Source organism: Haemaphysalis longicornis, unplaced genomic scaffold, assembly GCF_048455015.1.
Source record: "Haemaphysalis longicornis isolate Haplotype H1 unplaced genomic scaffold, Haemaphysalis longicornis Haplotype H1 scaffold_3, whole genome shotgun sequence".
Taxonomy (NCBI): Eukaryota; Metazoa; Arthropoda; class Arachnida; order Ixodida; family Ixodidae; genus Haemaphysalis; species Haemaphysalis longicornis.
The window spans coordinates 72,847,073-72,866,592 of NW_027526335.1; the positions used below are offsets into that span (position 1 = coordinate 72,847,073).

The 19,520-nt window shown below is 49.9% G+C and overlaps 1 protein-coding gene and 1 pseudogene across 1 annotated transcript in view; one reads left to right on the top strand and one right to left on the bottom strand.

The window, feature by feature from the left end:
- Positions 1 to 2,382, bottom strand: part of LOC144175266 (fatty acyl-CoA reductase 1-like) — a 49,449-nt pseudogene extending 47,067 nt beyond the window's left edge.
- The window catches only part of LOC144173294 (solute carrier family 22 member 7-like), a 110,575-nt gene that overhangs the window by 60,870 nt on the left and 30,185 nt on the right, over positions 1 to 19,520 (top strand). The window lies entirely within an intron of this gene.

Consider the following 19,520-nt stretch of genomic DNA (forward strand, 5'->3'; position numbering starts at 1 on the left):
TTCCACACTTATGAGCTTTGCGAGAGCGCCTTGGCCAGCTCTTCCCTCGACGTCCAGCGCAAGTTGGTGGAGAGGGCAGAAGACGCGGCCCGTGCCAATGGCCTCCTGGAATGAGGAGGCCACCCTAAAGACTCTTTACTAAGAAACAATAAACATGTTTAGCCTCTCTCTCTCTCTCTCTCGCTTGATTTCCGGGAGCTTCTCAAAACGGTTGACTCAGATGAAGTCCCATGCGACGCATAAAGACTACCTCCGCGAGGAGGCCGCCGTTCTTGCGGAAATCTTGGCAGAAAGGACGAGAAAAAGCGAAAATTAACGGACCTGAGGCGCCCAACAGCTTGTCAGCAATCGTCGTCGTCTTCTGATCAAAGTATATACAAGCTGATCAGTATGACAAGGTTCTTATTCGTGCTCACTGTTTCCTTACGACAATATATTTTTCTTTTTGGTTTCCTTTGTGTTGCCTGTATTCTTACTATGTGACTGTCTTTTGACTTTTACTTCGGGTTATTGAGATGCCATGTACTTTTGATAGACTGCCTCTGCATGCACTAAGGTAGAATTGAAGTCGAAATGGCTATTCGAAGATTTTAGTTTTGGGGTGTAAATTAGAACTTCAAAATGGACTTGCTGTCTTCTTTTGGCGAAGTGCCGTAAACTCAACCATCCGGTTTCCTGTTTGCGTACTCATGTTAAAATAAAGTCAATAGCCCGTAACACTTAAAAAAAGCGTATCCGAGAAGAAAAAAATACACAACGAGTAAGTTCTGCACTCGTTTGATTTCACGTATAGTTGTCTTTGTCATCATAGTTTGAATTTATAGTGAAAGGCGGACTGAAATTGCGCGTGGAAACTAATTACGGACCGTTATGCGCGATAGCTAAAAGGCATTGGTGTAACGAATAGAAACAGTAACGCATTCGTGTCTAAGCAAAGCTGGGAATTCATGGAGGCAATGAAGTTTAATCAAAATTCCGTCCCTCCAGAAAAAAGAGTTTTTATATGTACGCAAATACTTATACATCTAAAGTTCCTGTGCTGCCTTTGCTGCCTAACAATTCAGTAACTAACATCAACGCTGCGTGTTTTGAACACTTCTGCAATTCGTCGCGAGCCCCCCTGAAGGTCACTACTTCAGGAAATTAATAACCTCGTATAGCTAGTATTCCTTTTGTTCCAATTTACAGTTATATTTCTGATAAAAACATTTGAGGTAGTGAGCACACGTTTTAGAAAGGCGTCACTCAGTGGGGTGGGTTCATCTCAGTCTAGGAACCGTTGGGCCCAAGCTGCAGCCCTGGCTTTGGTGACGAGAAATATCTGCTCAGCGGGACGGGAACTGGTCAGCAGGCCCTCCCACTGCTTGGAGGAAGGCTTGGGATTGGGGTTGAGCGACGGGGTGTTTTGACAGGCTTACACCATGTGGTTGGTTGAATTAAGAGAGTGGTAAAAAGGACAGGTGAGGGAGCTATTGGGTAGGAGAGATGGGTTGGAGGATGTGTGCGTTGTAATAGATATTTGTTTGTCAATGACGCCAGATGAATGCTTCCTCCCTGGCTAGTTGGGGGTGGGGCTGGGGCAGGGGCAAGGCGAAGGTTGCGATAATGGTGGAGCATGAATTGGCTCTGGCTTTTTCTTTCAGGTGTTAGTTAAAATTTTAAGGGCTGTCTTCTTCCTTAGCCAGTTTAAACGCGCATGAAAAGATATCTGTGCTTTCATGGCTTTTCCGCGCTAAATACCTATACCCATCTTAAGTACTTGGTTTACAACTTGCTGTTGGGAGGGAGGGAGGAAGGAGGAAGGGGGCGTTCCTTGTTATAAAACGACTGACATGCGCATTTTATAAAATGCGCTCTCTTCCGGAGCGAACTGTTTTTAACAACCGACTGGCCCGCAATTCGCAGCGCTATTTTCTGGCGTTGAGATTCTACGAAGGCTGTGTGAAACGTTACTCCAAAGCAATTAGGCTTTATTACTAGTACCGACTGAGAATTTCTGAAATTTTCAACACGTGCAGTGCAATAACAATCACTTACGACCGTTGTCCAAACTCAAGCTCCCGCTGATTGCAAATTGTGGCACTGACTTTTTGTCATCGTGCATTTTCCGGATGAATTACAGATTAATTATAGACACGATGTTTTATCCTCTTTATGTACTTTTTTTTATAATCATGACTGAAATGACTCGAGGAATGCAAATGAGCTGCTACGTACCTTCCCGACGAACCCGGTTCCTCCGGTGATGAATACCACTTGGTCCTGGTAGAACTGCGCGATCTGGGAGGCGCCATTTCCATTGTCGACCACGGCCCCAGTGGCTGGTGTGGTCTGGCTGTGGCCACTGTGGCCTGGGTGTGGCAGGTGCGCGATTTTTTCCATGGAAGATTGTCAGCGGTGCCTCGCAAAACACGAGTAGACGGGACGACCACTTGTGTCCCGCTGCAATAGCTGCAGTAGAGTACGGCACGATGTGAAGGCAGTCGCGGGATTGACGACCGTGCTATACTATAACGGCCCCGTGTGGTTATCTCACGGTGTTTGGCGTTTGGTCTTTGAATCCACCACTCACCGCGGAAAAGACGAAGATCTCTTTGGTGCATATGATGACGGTTAATAGCACCGAAACTACGCAAATAAAGCATAGTACTGAAACTTAACTATGTGTCCGGTAATTCTCACCTACAAAAGCTTCGCCATTCAAGTCTTACGCGTGAGTGCAAGCTTCCCTGAATTTTTTATATTTATCGCTTACAAGTTTCGCTTCGCGCGCAGAACGTGCGCTAGCATGGGTGGTATGCCAGAAGGCCCGGAGCGAAACACTCGGGCAACGACGAGCTGTGGCAGGTCCTCCTGGCCTTATGTTAATATTTTGAAGAGGGCGTAAAGTGTTTTAAAATGCCGTTTATGCGATTCGCTTGTAATTGGGGTGCTGTAATCTGCCAAAGAAGCACAAGGAAGCGTGGCATGGGCGTGCCGCATTTTCAGAGAGTTCTTTCGCTCTACTGTTGCACTGGTGACTACTAAGGGCAAGCAGCATCAAACTACTTAAGTTTATTAGATTTTTATTCTGTAAATGTGTAATTCATTACGGAATTCATTTTTTTTTATTTTGAACGTCATTATGGGCTTTTTTCGGAATTTTTCCTCGTCACAGGCAATTTCTGCCGTAAGTGTAGTGGTCGGCAGTACACATAATCACGCGGCAATGGCAGAGGAACGAAAAGAAAAGCGCGGGTGGAGACACACCAAATTTAAAACGCTGCTAGATCAAAACATTTCGCTTTCTCGTTTAAAACAGAACTTTGCGTAGCAACAACGCGTTTCATGGCACCTGTAGTGCTTCAGCGTCGTATGAAGAAGACATGCATGACTGCTTGAGACATACTGCAAGAACTACGTATTTCTAACTGGTAAGTTAGTTGATTGATGGAATGATTGGGGGGGGGGGGGGGGGGAGTAGCGTCCGAAGTTACACCGGATCTATGAGTGTGGCGTAGTGGAGGGCTCCGGATTAATTTTGACCACCTTTATATTTATAAAATGGGCCAAAATCTCGACACACAGAAATTTTCCCTTTTTGATTCCATAACTGGTAAGTTCGTAACTTTGTTTGTAAAATCAAATACTTTAATCCACCCCAGTGGCTGAGAATTTTCGCAATGCAATCGCGGCGAGTTGAGGAGGTTGGCTCTGGAGATGAGTTTTAGTTTGGTAAGTTGCTTGTCGCTATCGATTTGCATTGCGGTGGAATCCTCTTGGCTTTGCGGTGGCAATCCTCGCGAATATTGAGCCCACACAAGTTAAAACTCCCTGGCTAAGTTGCGCTACCAAGTCGTATACAGAGTGTTTCAGGGAAGACTTTAAGTAATTTAAAAAAAAGGAGTTTCTGAGGTGAATTTTTTTTCTTGCGGGAAGGATCAAGGGCCGTGGGGGACACAATTCAACGAGTTCCAATTTCTATTTAGGGCACCAATTAACTAGTACTTGTTAATTAACTCTTCAGTTATTACAGTAAGGAGTGTGATTGTAATTTGGAAATTGTAGCAGTAAACCCGTCACCCCGCGTTAGATTTGCGGAGATGTTTTTTGCCCGCAGCCCTATGGGCTGAGTACTTCAGCCGTCCGGACGCGCGCATCTGGAGCGCGGCTTCTGCAAAGCGCCGCCAAGCCATGCCCCCGTGTTGACGTCGCTCAGAGCTGCAGCCATCACACGCACGCCGCGCTTTATCACGGCCGGGCTACAGCGGGCGAGCGTCTCCGCTCATCCTGGCCGTGGCTTTATCGTGTCTCGAACGAAAAGTAGGGCGGCGTGCTCTGCGTGACGTCAACATGTGGGCATGGCTTTGCGGCGCTCTGCAGCCGTCGAGCTCCAGATGCGTGCGTCCGGGTGGCTGAAGTACTGAGCCCATAGGTCTGCGGGCAACTACATTTTCCCAAACGTAACGCTAGATATCGGGTTGACTGATGATCCTCTACAATTTCCACATTACAATGACATGCCTAACAGCAGTAATTAAGAAGTTAGATAAGAAGTACTAGATAATTGTTGCACTAAAAAGGAATTAGAATTCGTCTTACTGCGTCCGCCACGGCCTGTGATCACTTCGCGCTGGAAAAACAATTTCGCCTCCGAAAGCCTATTTTTTAAAATTACGTAAAGTCTTCCCTGAAACGCCCTGTATACGTACGCTGTAGTTGTGTTCAGTATTTCACGGCATTGCATCTTTCCTTTTCCTTGCGTGCAGCACAGCCACGTACAGAAAGCGGACATTATTAGAGCAGATTTAGGGGAAATCCCCAAGGTGGAGTAAGTTTCCTTTCCTTTGTAGCCGTGTGGCTGCATTGAGGTGGATGTCAAACTTTCCTTCGCATAAAGCGGAGATAAGCGCAGTAAGAAAAACGCTGACCGCATACCGTTCCGTTGACCTCCGCGAACAGAAGACGAAACGGCGATGCGGTGACGATCCTCTCGAACACTAAGCGCGTGTCGGTTCCGACTGCTAGGCTAACTTGCGTTAACGACTCATATATACGGTGTGGGTGTTTTCGGTAATTCACGACATTGCATCTTTCCATTCCCCTGCTGGGCAGCACGGCCTTATGCAGCGAGAAATACATGTGCGCTCTCGACACGCGTCTAAGTAATACTTAAATATGCAGCATCTGATTGCGACAGTTCGAGAGATTTCTGCCCGTCTTTCTTCGTGGTGCGGAAACACGTCTGCTTAACAGCAGGGGCGAAAAGGAGAAACCGGGGTAGACATACCCAGTCTTTGTTGTCTGGGAAAGAAGCTGCGGATGGTATGCGACGAGGAACATACGTGCGCTCTCGACACGCGCAAAGGAGGAATAATCGTCAGGCCCCACAGCAGCGGCGGCTTTTTCCGCGAGATTCCTCTGTTGCCCTCCGCTGTGAAAATGGCTGCCCTTCGCTCAGCGTCCCCTTTCCCCGACACTTTTGAGCCGGTATGCGTTATCGCCGCCGCGTATTTGCTCGCCCATAGAAATAAATCAAGATTATTTGTTTCATGATAATGGATAAGTAGCTAAAAGCCTGGACGAGTTTTATCGTACCTTGTTCTTTCATCCCCGCTTTCTGTTGGTTATGCGAGAGATAAGGCGTATGGTCTGTGTAGTTTGCTTGTCCAATGCCTTTGTGCTGTCCGTGTTATTTCTTGTGGTGGGGATATTTAAACCCAGGATTCGAATTGAGTTTACAGTAGCTATGCTTCTTCCCGCGTGATGCAGCTCAATCTGGCGATCATCAGTGGACATTGACCGTCACTTACGGTGTGCAGGGCGGAGGATAAGTATTACTGAGTTCTCCGCGCAGCAGACGTCAGACCCTTAGGAGACATGAACGCGTTTATCGTATCTACTGCGAGCCGTAGTCGTTCTTGTATTTCTCCATCACGGCCTTTCTAAGTACAGAGTGTGATATCGCCTGCATAAAAACTGAATTTCAGGTCCTATACCTCTTCTAGTTTCTTGGGTAGCTCCAGTAGAGCCATATTGAAAAAGTACGGAGATAATACTCAGCCTTGCGGTGTTTTTCAGCTGCCGAGGTTGATAATTTAGCTTTGGATGCAACCAAGACTAAGTGTGGCTGTCCTGTCGCTTAGAAAGTTGCGGATATATTGATAGGTTCGTGTTGCTACCCCTATCTTTTGGATACTCTGAAGAATTAATACTTTGGATACTCTGAAACGTCGTGCTTCACGGAATCAAATGCTTTGGCTACATGTAACCCAAGTATGGCTCTTGTTTCCAGAGGGGAACCGCCGTGTCCCTGGAGAATCTGCTTCTTCAATCTGGGCATGGTGTCTTGAGGGAAGTTTTTCTGTGAAACCCACCATGGTGGAGGGGGGGGGGGGTATAGATCTTTTTCTCCCATGCATCGATTCAGTCTGTTGAGTACAACGTGTTGCAGAAGCTTTCATGGGCATGAAGTGAGCGATATGGGTCTAAGATTTTCCAGATTGAGTTTGTTTCCTGGTTTTGGGATCAGTTTGATTGCGGCTGCCTTACACTGACTTGGTAGGTTGCCACTTTCCCAGCATTTGTTGAAGTATTTAGTCATAACCTGCACCGAGGTGTCGTCTAAAATTCGGATAATTTTATTTGTGATTCAATTCGGTCCAGGTGCAGAGTTGATTCGTGGAGTTTTTATTGCGCAATTAACCTTTGCTCGTGTTATAGGGGCATCCAATTCCTGGTTATACACCCCTGCGTACAGTGTCTGGGGGGTGGGAAGTTCTGCCTTGAGGTATACATGACGTAGTTCCTGGATAAGTTTTTGCTCTGTGCCGGGGTATGTATGTATGAGTTTTGCAAGATTGTGCTGTTGGGTTGTTCTATTTTTCTCGGGATCGTCGAGATAACAAAGAGGTGCCGCGTTTTCTAATGATCAATGTGTCGATCTATTGCTTCGCACAGTGAGTTCCAAGACTGATTGTCCAGTTTTAGGGTATAATCTTCTATCCCCTTAATAAGCGTGCCTATTCTCGACCGCAGATTGCGGAGGTGTTCGTTCGTTTTGAACCCCTGTTGCAACCGTTTTTTTGCCAGCCACAGGTGAGCAACTTTCGTATGCACATCCTTTTGTTCTTCCTCTCCCTTGGAAATCTCCTCTGTGGCGGTGCTGACGTCGCCAATAATTTGGCGCACCCAGCTATCGATGTCCGTTATTTCATCGACGGCCTCCCTGCTATTGTTGCGGATCTGTCGAAACTTATCTCACTCGGTGAATCTGGTGATTCTTGCTTTTACGTTACTTGAGGTAGGTGTTATTGTGGTTGCGACTACGTAGTAATCACTGCCTAAGTCTTCTTGTAAGTTGAGCCATTGAGTGTTTCGGGTGTTTTTGGTCAGCTATATGTTCGGCGTAGTGTCCTCTGGACACGCTATTTTTGATTCGAATAGGTAAGGTAAAATCGGTGATGAGTTTGAGGTCTAGTTGATGTATGTCTTTCCAAAGATTTCTACTTTTACGAGTTTCCTTATAACCCCAAGCGGCGTGCGGTGCATTGAATTCGCCAATAATTAGTAGGTTTTCTTGTTAGAGATGTTGAGCGTGGCTTTGAAAAGTTTGGCGAGTTTGTGCTGTTATCTTGTATTGATGGATACATTTAGTACCAATATAATGTATTTAATTTCCTTGTTCTGGCATTCTATCATTTCTAGAAGAATGTGATCTGCCGTTTCAATTGGTGTTGTGCTGGATGACTGGGATGTCTCGCCTAACTAACGTTGCTATAAAAGGTTTGCCGGTAATTGCTGGCTGGAAGTATGTAACATATCCCGAAAGCTTTGAAATTACACCCGTTTTGTGTAGTGCAATGACATCGAATTTTACGCTGTCTCCAATTGGTCAATATATATATTGTGAGACCAAGTCACTACGCTCCCAGTACTTTGAGTTATGTTACCGGCGCATCTTCGTAATCACCCACTATCATCAGTGCTAGCCCCGATGGGCTCGGCATCATCATCACCTGTAAATAATCATCATCACCGCTTGATATTCTTCCTTGTCCCGAGCGCTGGAATAAACGGCCACGCCAACCGTCGTCTCTCAAGTGGTGGAGCGTGCGTCTTGACCCCTCGTCCTCCATCTCTGAGTGCACCCCTGGAGCTCCGTTCGGGTCGTCGCTTGCCGCGAGACGCCATGCCTATGACAGCGGAACGTGCCGCAGGAACCGGCAGAGGTACCGGCAGCGGAACCGGCAGCGGAACCGGTGGGGCGGGCTCAGCCGCCGTCCCACCGTACTTCGTCACCAGCCGCCAGCGGGATCCGCCGATGTTCGCTGGCCTTCGTAATGAGGACGTTGACGAGTGGCTTGACACCTTCGAACGCATCAGCGCCTTTAACAGGTGGGACGACCGCGCGAAGCTTGAAAACGTCTCGTGGTCCCTGGACGAAGTGGCCAAAACGTGGTTCCGGAACAATGTGCACCGTATTGATGACTGGAACGATTTCACCACGCAGCTGCGCCAGATTTTTGGCTCTTCCTCGGCCTGCTCAGACATCGCGAAAAAGAAGCTGGAGGGACGATTCCAACATCCTTGTGAGACGTACACGTCGTACATTGAAGATGTGGCCCTGTGCCGAAAGGTCAACAAAGACATGACGGAGGCTGATCGCGTGCGCCACATCTTGAAAGGGATCGGCCAGTTCGCCTTTAATGCCCTGGCCTTTCAGAATCCGACTACCGTTTCGGATGTGAGGACAACGTGCCAACGCCTGGACGACCTTCAGTCACTCCGTCTCCAGCAGGGTACCGTGGCCCGGAACATCGGCGATGAGGACCTCCGAGCTCTAATACGCGAACTGATTCGGGAAGAACTTGACGGCCGCACCTCTGTGCACGTTTCTTCTACCAGTCCCTACTCGGCTGCACCTAACCTGCGAGAGATCATTAGAGAGGAGCTTGCAGCGTGTACTCACGGAAGACTTCCCGCCGATCTTACCCCTCCTCCAGTCACGCCATCCTATTCCGAAGTGGCTGGCAGGCCGCCTCTGTCCGTGGCAGGCGTCACCGCCCAACCAGTTCCTGGCTATGTGGCAGCGGTCAACCCGGTCCCTGGGCCGCAGCCTTACTATCCAGCATGGCGGCCGCAGCGCCCTCAGCCCTCTTTCAACCGTCCGGTGTGTGTCTACTGCGGAATTCGCGGGCACATGTCGCGGTTCTGTAGGAGGCGTTTAATTGATGAGCGACGTGGCTACGACACGTACGAACGTGACCGACCAAACCTTCGTTACGGCTACCGCCAGAGGGGTTACCCATCTCCGCCACGGCGGTCCTCTCCTCCTGCCACTTCCGAGTCCCCAACCAATTCTCGTGCGTCACGACGTCGTTCCCCTTCACCATTTCGACGATCTGTGTCTCCGCTTCGCCCTGTCGTGCATGACCCCACCCACCTCTCGGAAAACTAAGTCATGCAGTTTTTGGAGGGGAAACTGCATCTATCGGTACATTAGCAACTCCTCCAGAACACCCATCAGATTGTTGTTAGTATCAGTTGAAGGTAACGATATCGGAGCTTTGGTGGACACTGGAGCAAGTATTTCTATTATTCGAGCTGACCTTTGTAAGAGACTACGAAAGGTAAAAACCCCATACAGTGGCCATTTACTACGTGGTGCGAACGACACGTCCATCCAACCTTCTGCCTTCTGCACGGTACGCGCTTCTATCGACGGGCTGTGTCATCACATTCAGTGTTCGGTGATCTCGGAGTGCCCCTATAAGCTTATTCTTGGCTGCGACTTTCTTTCGTCGACTTCCGCTGTTATTTGTTGCCGCACTCCTGCTATTAGCATCACAGACGTTCATCACTCAGCTGTCCCGGAAAAAAGTACGCCTCGTCTGGTGCTACGTACCGATCACGTTGTGCCCGCCCGCCAAGAGCACATTCTTTCAGTTTCCGCTGACAGAATTGTTGACGGCGATGTGCTGGCCATTCCGTGCGGCCGCCTCCTTTCACGAGGTCTTGCTGTAGCCGCTTGTCTGGTACGATTTTCCCGAGGGCGCGCCTTTATCCCTCTGTGTAATACGACCTCCGAAGCGGTTCTGCTCCCGCAAGGCTGTGCGGTTGCTTCTGTTTCTGCCGACGACGTGTCCACCCTTCCGTCTGGTGCTCTTTCACCTGGCAGTGGACCTTCCACGACTGTTTCCTCTACGTCGTCTCTTGCGGTCACCATCGGTCCGGACCTTACCCCATTACAGAAATCCTCAGTACTGGAACTTTTACACAAGCACCGTGCCTCGTTCGACACCCATTCAAAGTTCCTTCCTCGTACCCCTGCAGCTACGCATCGCATCAAAACTGATGGATCAGCTATTGTTCACCGCCGCCCATCAGAACGGCAAGTAATTGAGGAGAACGTGAACGACATGCAGCGTAACGTTATTCGGCCCTCGTCCAGTCCTTGGTCTTCCCCAGTCGTCCTGGTGGAGAAAAAGCATGGTTCCGTGCGTTTTTGTGTAGATTATCGGGCCCTCAACAAAATTACCCAAAAGGATGTGTATCCTATGCCCGGATCGACGACGCCCTGGACTGCCTTCAAGGAGCCGAATACTTTTCGAGCCTTGACTTGCGTTCTGGTTACTGGCAGATACCGATGCACGAGTCCGACAAAGAAAAGACGGCTTTTGCTACTCCCGACGGCCTATATGAATTTTATGTCATGCCGTTCGGCTTGTGCAATGCCCCGGCAACTTTTGAGCGGATGATGGACTCAGTGCTCAGAGGACTAAATAGGAAGACCTGTTTCTGCTATATTGACGACGTGGTTGTCTTTTCCTCGACATTTGCTGAGCATCTCCAACGCTTGGACGAAGTGCTTACGTGCATCTCCAATGCTGGACTTCAGCTGAACTAAAAAAAATGTTGTTTTGCGACCAAAACAATCAAGGTACTCGGCCATGTCGTTCGCAAGGACGGGATACGACCCGATCCCGACAAAATCGCTGCCGTTGTCGGATGTCCGCGTCCATGCCAACAAAAAGATCTGCGTAGTTTTCTCGGGTTGGCCTCGCATTTCCGTCGCTTTGTCCGGAACTTTGCCACCATTGCGGCCCCCCTCAACCAGCTCCTACAGTCCGGCGCAGCTTACGTTTGGTCGAATGAGTGCCAACAAGCCTTTGAGGCATTGAAAGCCGCCTTAACGTCTAGCCCAGTACTCTGCCACTTTGATGAAAGCAAGCCCGCTATCCTCCACACAGACGCAAGTGGCCACGGAATCGGCGCTGTTCTCCTTCAAAGTGATGCTCAGCTCCGGGAGAGGGTCGTTTCCTATGCTAGTCGTTCGTTGACACCGGCCGAGAAGAATTACTCCATTACTGAACAGGAATGCCTTGCCATCGTTTGGGCTGTTCAAAAATTCCGGCCTTACCTCCATGGCCGTCACTTTACAGTGGTCACAGATCACCATGCACTATGCTGGTTATCCTCCATGAAAAACTTGTCTGGGCGCCTTGGTCGCTGGGTTCTCCGCCTCCAACAATATGATTTTGTCGTGACGTATAAGTCCGGAAAGAAGCATACGGACGCAGACGCTCTGTCTCGTTGCCCATTGTCTTCTCCGTCGACTGCTCTCCAGGAAAGCCTCGACCACGATGTCCCTTTGGCACCCATCACTTTCCCTAGCGCTGCTGGACACGGTGACTTGCCCTCGCTACAGCGAGAAGACGCATACTGCCGCCCCATCATGGACTACCTCGACTGTCGTGTGCCACCTCCGACCAGCCGTGCACGTCGTCAACTCGCCAAGTTTCAACTCCTCCATGGTGTCCTTTACCGCCAAAATTACCATCCTCATGGCAACAAATGGGTTCCTGTAGTACCTGGTCCACTTCGACGTCGTATCCTCGAAGAATATCACGATGCGGCAACCGCTGGGCACCTTGGCGTCGCAAAAACATACGAGCGAATACGTAGTCGCTACTTTTGGCCTGGCCTCTCTGCAGCTGTGGCCAAGTACGTCCGCTCGTGCGCCTCTTGCCAGCACCGCAAACGTTCGACTACTCCTCCGACCGGACTACTGCAGCCTCTTCCTTGTCCTTCGGCTCCCTTTGAGAGCGTGGGCATCGACTTGTATGGACCGCTACCTGCGACCCATTGTGGGTACCGATGGATAGTTACGGCCGTAGATCATTTGACTAGGTACGCCGAAACTGCGCCTATTCGCTCTGGCACCGCCGCAGAAGTGGCAGACTTCATCCTGCACAACATTATTTTGCGCCATGGAGCTCCACGCGTCCTTCTGAGCGACCGCGGCAGGGTTTTTCTCTCAACCGTTGTTCAAGAGCTTCTGCGAGCTTCGAACACGGCCACAAAACAACGTCCAGCTACCATCCCCAGACGAACGGTCTGACCTAGCGATTTCATCGAACACTGTCGGACATGCTCTCCATGTATATTAGTCCTGATCATCGCAACTGGAACGTTATCCTACCCTTTGTAACATTCGCTTACAACTCCGCAAAGCAAAAGACTACTGGTTATTCACCATTCTTTCTCGTCTTTGGCCGCTCCTGTTATGACTCACTGGCGCCATGTTTGCGAGGGTCAGTCGCCCGCCGGTCGACCACCCCACCGCTTGTCGACGGAAACGAAGGGAGGCCGAGACGACGCCGCGGCGGCCACTGATTGACAGCGGCTTTTGAGCGGCGTTGAGTGTTGTTGCCCCAAAAGGGATTAAGGAGCCGCCGGTATTCCCCCGGCCTGAGCAACTGAACGCGTGTGCGCGTGAAAGCCCAGACGGCGACGACCGGACAATGGGACCCCGTGGCGGCGGCAGCACAGCGAAGAAGGCAGTGGCAATGGTCAAGCCATTAACCCATCCCGGAGTGATTCCACGAACCTTGTTAATCTGTGCTGTTAGGCTCCCTGGGAACGCAGCGCGCGGCAGACACCAAAAGGATACGCAGCGCCCAGGCTCCTGACGAGTGGCAAGGGTGTGTGTGTGTGCGTGTGCTGTGCATCTGCCGACATACCTGAAAGGCGTGTCCCTACCCGAGGGCGGTGCTTCACAGCGAGGAACGTACACATCACCACTGGTCTGCATTGTTTTGTATGGGGATCCCTAACCTAGGGAACTAGGGATCGGGGGTCAACAAAAAGGGCGTGCTGCGGCCCGCCAAGAGCTGTCTTCTGTCTTCATCTCGACAACTCACTGTAAAAATGTAAATAAACCCGTTGAGTTTGCTCTAAGCTCTCCCCTAGTCCTGGCTCGACGAAGCGAAGGCGACCGGCCCCGCTACCAGCAGACTGCGGTCGCTACAACTCGCTACAAGACGCAACAACTGGATGGCAGCGGTGGGATCTGAGCCTGGACGTCGGAGAATGAACAACACGCCGAGATCATGGAGACTGACGGCTGTGAACTGGTGAGTGCTGGCTTTGGTTTTTTGGTTGCCAGGCTGATAAGATAGAAGTGCAATCTTTTCGCTGGTAGAGGCTACCACAGAAGCAGTTGTTTCCGGAACTTCTGGGTAGAGAGTGAGCCGCACCACACTAGTTCTCTGTCATGGATTGGAAGCGTTTGTTGAAGAATCAGCTGCTGATTCTGGGGGAGGAGCTAGGAGCAGATGTAGATTCGGGGATGAAGAAAGACGCAATTGTTCGCGCTATCGAGGGCTTGAATCTGAGCAGTGAAGATATTACAGAAACGTGGAACGAGATTCAAAAGCAACAGGAACAGGAGCGTGAGAACAGGCGTGAGCAACAGGAGTGCCAGCTAAAGCAAAAGGAACTGGAAGTAGAACGGCTGCGCCTGGAGGTGGAAGTGAGGAAGATGGCTGAGGTTCAAGGAGTAGAGGTAGCAGGAAGACAAAATCTTTGTGATTTATCTAAGCTAATGCAACCCTTCAAAGTAGGGCAAGATGTGGGCCTCTTTCTTGTGAACTTCGAGAGAACCTGTGAAAAAGCGAAGCTTGACCGTAGCACATGGGCTCGAAACTTGCTAAGTTTGCTGCCATGTGAAGCAGCGGATGTGATCGCGCGGCTTCCGATGGAGGATGCGGACGATTATGACAAAGTGAAGGATAGCCTTCTAAAGAGGTTCCGACTTTCGTCAGATGCGTTCCGGCAGCGGTTTCGCAATCTCAGCAAGAAGCAGGGCATCACGTATTCTGAGTTTGCCTACGAGTTGAAGGTCAACTTGGTAGAATGGATGAAGGGAGCCAGCGCTTTTGGGAACTTCGAAAAGGCTCTTGAACTAGTGGCTCTCGAACAGTTTTTTTCTAAGCTTTCAGAGCCAATGAAGCTCTGGATCCAAGACAGGGCCGGAGTAGTAACAGTGCAGGCAGCTGCCGACTTGGCTGATGAGTACGCGTCACGCCGGGGAGAAAGGGACGAGGTTCCTCCAGCAAAAGCGGGAGATAGAGGAAAACCTTGGACGGGAAAGAAGGGGGCTGGCGCAGGTATGACGGCACAGAAAAAGGCGGACTTCGCTGCAAGTAGTCAAGGATCACAAAACAAACAGGAGGGAAAGGTTTCGGAGAGTTCTCCCAAAAAGAGTCCGTTTGACGCTAGGCAACCACCTACCTGCTACAAATGCAAGGAGGTCGGTCACATTGCCATAGGCTGTCGTAGGCCCAGACCAGCCCTTTCGTATACTTGTGACTCTGCCACTAGCGAGGAGCTTCTCAGTCCGTACCTTTTTAACCTAACAGTGAACGGAAAGCCATGCCGCGTCTTACGAGACAGTGGGGCAACCATTGATCTGGTGCACCCTGACTATGTGGCACAAGCAGACTACAACGGCAAGTGCGCATGGATTAAGCCGGTTTTGGAAGATGGAAGCATTTGTCTCCCGGTAGCTCGAGTAGTCATCACTGGGCCGTTCGGAGAAGTAGAGACGGAAGCGGCGGTGTCAGACAAGCTGCCCTCGCAATACCCCTACTTGTTCTCGAATAGGACCGACCGTCTGCTTAGAGAGCAAGGGAAAAGTTTTCACGAGGGAACAATCCAAGCCTTGACTAGAGCTAAAGCACGCGCTTTAGCAGCCGAACTAGAGCGGCAAGAACCGAGTTTTGCCGGGCGTACAGCAACACCAGCTGGAGTCGGCACAGCGGAGCCTACTATCCCGTCACCTGCTGAAAAAGAGAGAGAGGGATCAGAGGAGGAGACTAGCGCTGATATAGCTGAAGGGGAAACGGAAGAGGGGCTGCTCGTGTTGCCTGTATCAAAACCGCTAGGCAATGTACTGGGGAAAGTGACAAGAGACGAGCTCATCGAGCAGCAAAACAGCGATCCCAGCCTTAAGGAGATTTGGAACACCGTCAGGGAAGGGGTGGCGAGGAAGAATGTCAGTTTTCCCGTCAAAAATGGCATCTTGTACCGCCACTACCGGAATGCAAAAGGTCGCACGTTTGACCAGATTGTAGTGCCGGCTAAGTATCGGCATGACATTGTTGATCTCTGTCACGGAGTTGGTTGGTCGGGGCATTTAGGAGCTCGGAAGACCAAAGATAGGCTCCTAACGGAGTTTTATTGGCCAGGATGCTTCAAAGAAGTTGAGGACCACGTAAGAGCGTGTGACACCTGTCAGAGAGTGGGAAAACCGCACGAGAAGGGAAAGGCACCACTTAAGCTTGTTCCGCTCATTTCGGAGCCCTTTCGCGGGCTGGTAATAGACGTTGTTGGACCACTACCAGCAGACTGCGGTCGCTACAACTCGCAACACTCCCCATCGATTACTTTCGAATCCAGTTTTTTCTACGCTCCTGTCGCCTCTGATGCACCATCGCATGAGCAGTACGTTTCGCGGCTCGCCCACTGCCGAGACCTCGCGCGACGTCGAACAGAAATTCAGCAGCACGAACGGAAAACCCGCTACGACGTGAACCATCGCGCTGTGCGGTTCCGGCCCGGGGATGAAGTATTGCTATGGACACCCGTTCGCGTTCCCGGACTGTGCAAGAAATTCCTCCACCAAATCTTGGAAGAGAATTCTCCTGTAAATTATCGCATCACGCCGGTAACTCCGCCTACAGACCGCCGTCGCCGTGGTACTGAAATCGTTCATGTATCCCGGCTGAAGCCATTCAACCGCCGTACCACCGACGGACTCGCGGCCAGGAGGCCGCTTCCGCTCGCGGAGGGGAAATTATGTGAGACCAAGTCACTACGTTCCCAGTACTTTGAGGTATGTTACCGGCGCTTCTTCGTAATCACCCACTATCATCAGTGCTAGCCCCGATGGGCTCGGCATCATCATCACCTGTAAATAATCATCATCACCGCTTGAACTTCTTCCTTGTCCCGAGCGCTGGAATAAACGTCCACGCCAACCGTCGTCTCTCTCGACAACGTCACACACGAAAGCATTCTCCGTAACCTGCGTCAAACTGGATGCGGTAAGCTAACATTCAAGTATGTACATGACTTCTTAAGTGATAGAACAACTGGATGCGGTAAGCGAACATTCAAGTATGTACAGGACTTCTTAAGTGATAGAACAGCAACAATCAAAATTGGAGAAGAGACGTCCAAACCGATAGCCCTGGGAGACAGAAGCACCCCCCAAGGGTCGGTTCTTTCGCCGCTTCTCTTCAACCTGGCACTCCTCCCGCTCCCGGCCCTGCTTCAAGGCATAGAGGGAATAGATCACGCTCTATACGCCGACGATATAACTGTGTGGACGTCGAGGGCAGGGTCAGAGAGTTGGATGGAGGAGACCCTACAGAGAGCGGCAGAGACCGTGCACGAGTTCGCTAAATCGTGCGGCCTCAGTTGCTCGCCACAGAAGTCGGAGTTGCTCGTCATCAAGCCAAGAAGAAAGAAAGGGGAACAAGAGAACGTCCGCATCACCATCGACGGGAAGAACATAACGCCAACCACGCAAGCACGTATCCTGGGTGTCATCTTCCAGAACAACGGCAAGGCGGGGGCGTCGATCGCCAAAATCAAGGTTTCTACGGAACAAATTTCGAATATGATCAAAAGAGTTACAAACAGAAGACGAGGATTGAAGGAGGACGATGCATTGACGCTTGTCCAGGCCTTCGTGACGTCGCGCATCGTTTACGCTGCGCCGTACCTCAATCTACTCAAAAAAGACAGGGACCAGTTGAACGTCATTATACGCAAGGCAACCAAGATGGCGCTAGGCCTGCCGAAGCATTTGTCGACCGACAAGCTTCTCGGCATGGCGAAACACAACGTCGTTGAAGAGTTGATAGAAGCTCATTTGTCTAATCAAAGAGTTAGGCTCTCTCAAACGTCGGCGGGACGTCGTGTTCTTGCCAAGTTGGGCTGGCAAGAGGCAGACCGGAAGGAAACTGGGCCGTTACCCAGGTTATGGTTGCATAAAATCAATAGTAAGCCTCTGCCTCGAAACATGAAGCCGGGTCGTAACGACGGCCGCAGAATATCTCGGATAGCGGCCTTGACGGAGACTCTGGGTCAAATAGAAGAAGAGCAAGATGGGGTCACTCTCGTCACAGACGCTGCGTTACCCAAGTTTTCCTCGAAAGCCACGCTGACAGTTACGACGCGGGATGTGCTCGTAACCTGCGCCTCCATCAAGACGTCTTTTCCGGAGGTGGCAGAAGAGGCCGCAGTAGCGCTGGCGCTCGCGCAGCCCAACGTAGGAAGAATTGTCACCGACTCCCAAAAGGCGTATAACAGCTACAGAAAAGGGTGGGTGTCTCTTGCGGCACTAGGTATTCTAAACAGTAAATGCGACATATCTGAAAGGAAAGTTGAATTGACATGGACGCCGGCTCACTCTGGGCTGGAGGGAAACGAACTTGCCCACCAGTTCGCCCGAGAGATGGAACACCGGGTAGAGGAAGGTGAGCCACAGTCCATAATTAGTTATAAGGACATTACGAACCACTACAGGACGGAGAGGCGACGTTACCCCGATCCTCACAAATCGCTTAGCAGAGAACAGCAAGCGATTTACAGGCAGATGCAAGCAGGATCCTTCCCGCACCCTTACCTTCAAAACAAGATGTACCTGGAAAGGTACGACAAGGAATGCAATTTTTGCAAGATTCAGTTAGGCACGCTCCAACACGTCATTGGAGTATGCGATTTCTACAAGCCGATCCCCCCACCTCTTACCTTTCCCACTACCCCACCCCATCCATCATCCACCCTTACCGAGCGATGGGAGACCTTGTTAACGAGCCCCGCCCTGGAAGACCAGCTCGTTCTGATCTCCAGGGGCCAGGCGGCTAGAGAAGCAATATGGGTCCCGTGAAGAGGGAACCACTTCCATCGACGGCGTCTAAGAAGACGTCGTAGTAGCTCGATTCAATAAAAGTTGTTTCTCTCTCTCTCTCTCTCTCTCTCTCTCTCTCTCTCTCTCTCTCTCTCTCTCTCTCTCTCTCAATATGTAGGTTATGTCTCTTCCGTTGGTACCCTCTGCAGTTACACTGCCAGATTACATACCGGTTGTGTGGTTTGGACATGGGACCGGTACTGCTTGGCTTCGCTTCTACACTCTAAACTTTTTTTCCACCCATATACTCCCTAGAGGTTCTTTTTCGCCTGTCCTCTAGTGATCCTCCTTGTAGGAGTTTTTTTACTACATGGAACAGGGAGGTTTTGTTTACCTCCTCAAAACAGGGTGTTTTTAGGTGATAGAAAGGAGGTAGTTAGGGAGTGTTAAGAAATGTTAGGGAGAATTTAAGGAGATCAAAATGGAGTATTCTTTACTTCCTCAAGGCGTTTTTAAGTGATGTTTATGGACTTTTTAGGCGGTTGAATAGGAGCTTATTATGGCTCCCTTGGGAAGTACTTATGTTATTTTAGGGGCGTTTTGAGGAGGTTCAAGGGAAGCATTTACTTCTTTTGCATGGGGTTTTACGTTTTGTAGGCCTCGCGAGGGGAGTTTTTAGGAGGTTCAAGGGAAGCATATATTTCTTTTGAATGGAGTTTTGCAAAGTTGGGGCGGTTTTGTAGGCCTTCCGAAAGGAGTTTTTTCAAGGCCACAAGGGAGAGTTTCTAGTTCCCTGCGGCAGTACTGATTTCACACGGTTTTGCTCGGTTTCAGGTTTATTTCAAACGAACTTTCGCATACAAGTTTACATGGTACATGGTGTACACAAGGAGGCTCCGAAATAAAAACTTAGGGCGACCTCCTATAAGAAAGCAAAAATGGTAAATTGCTAAAAACACGCCAGTTAGGAATGGAAGACAGCAATAGAATGCTAGTTGAACAAACCGTAGAATTAATATTACTACAAGAACTGGAAATACGCGAAAAACAAAGATAGGCGCAAACACAACCACATGGTAAGTGAAATCATTATATAATAATAGCGGATCAAGAACGCGTCAGTACTTATCAGAACTTATCAGAACGCATCAGCACTCAGTACACAAAGTGAAAAAAATGGTTGCAGTGGTTTACAACAACAAAAAAATTTCAGTTGGTGGTGAAATGAGCGATCTGTGTGCTAGTTGAACAAACTGTAGAAACAATATTACTACAAGAACTGGAAATACGCGAAAGACATACAGGCACAAACACAACGGCATGGTAAGTGACATCA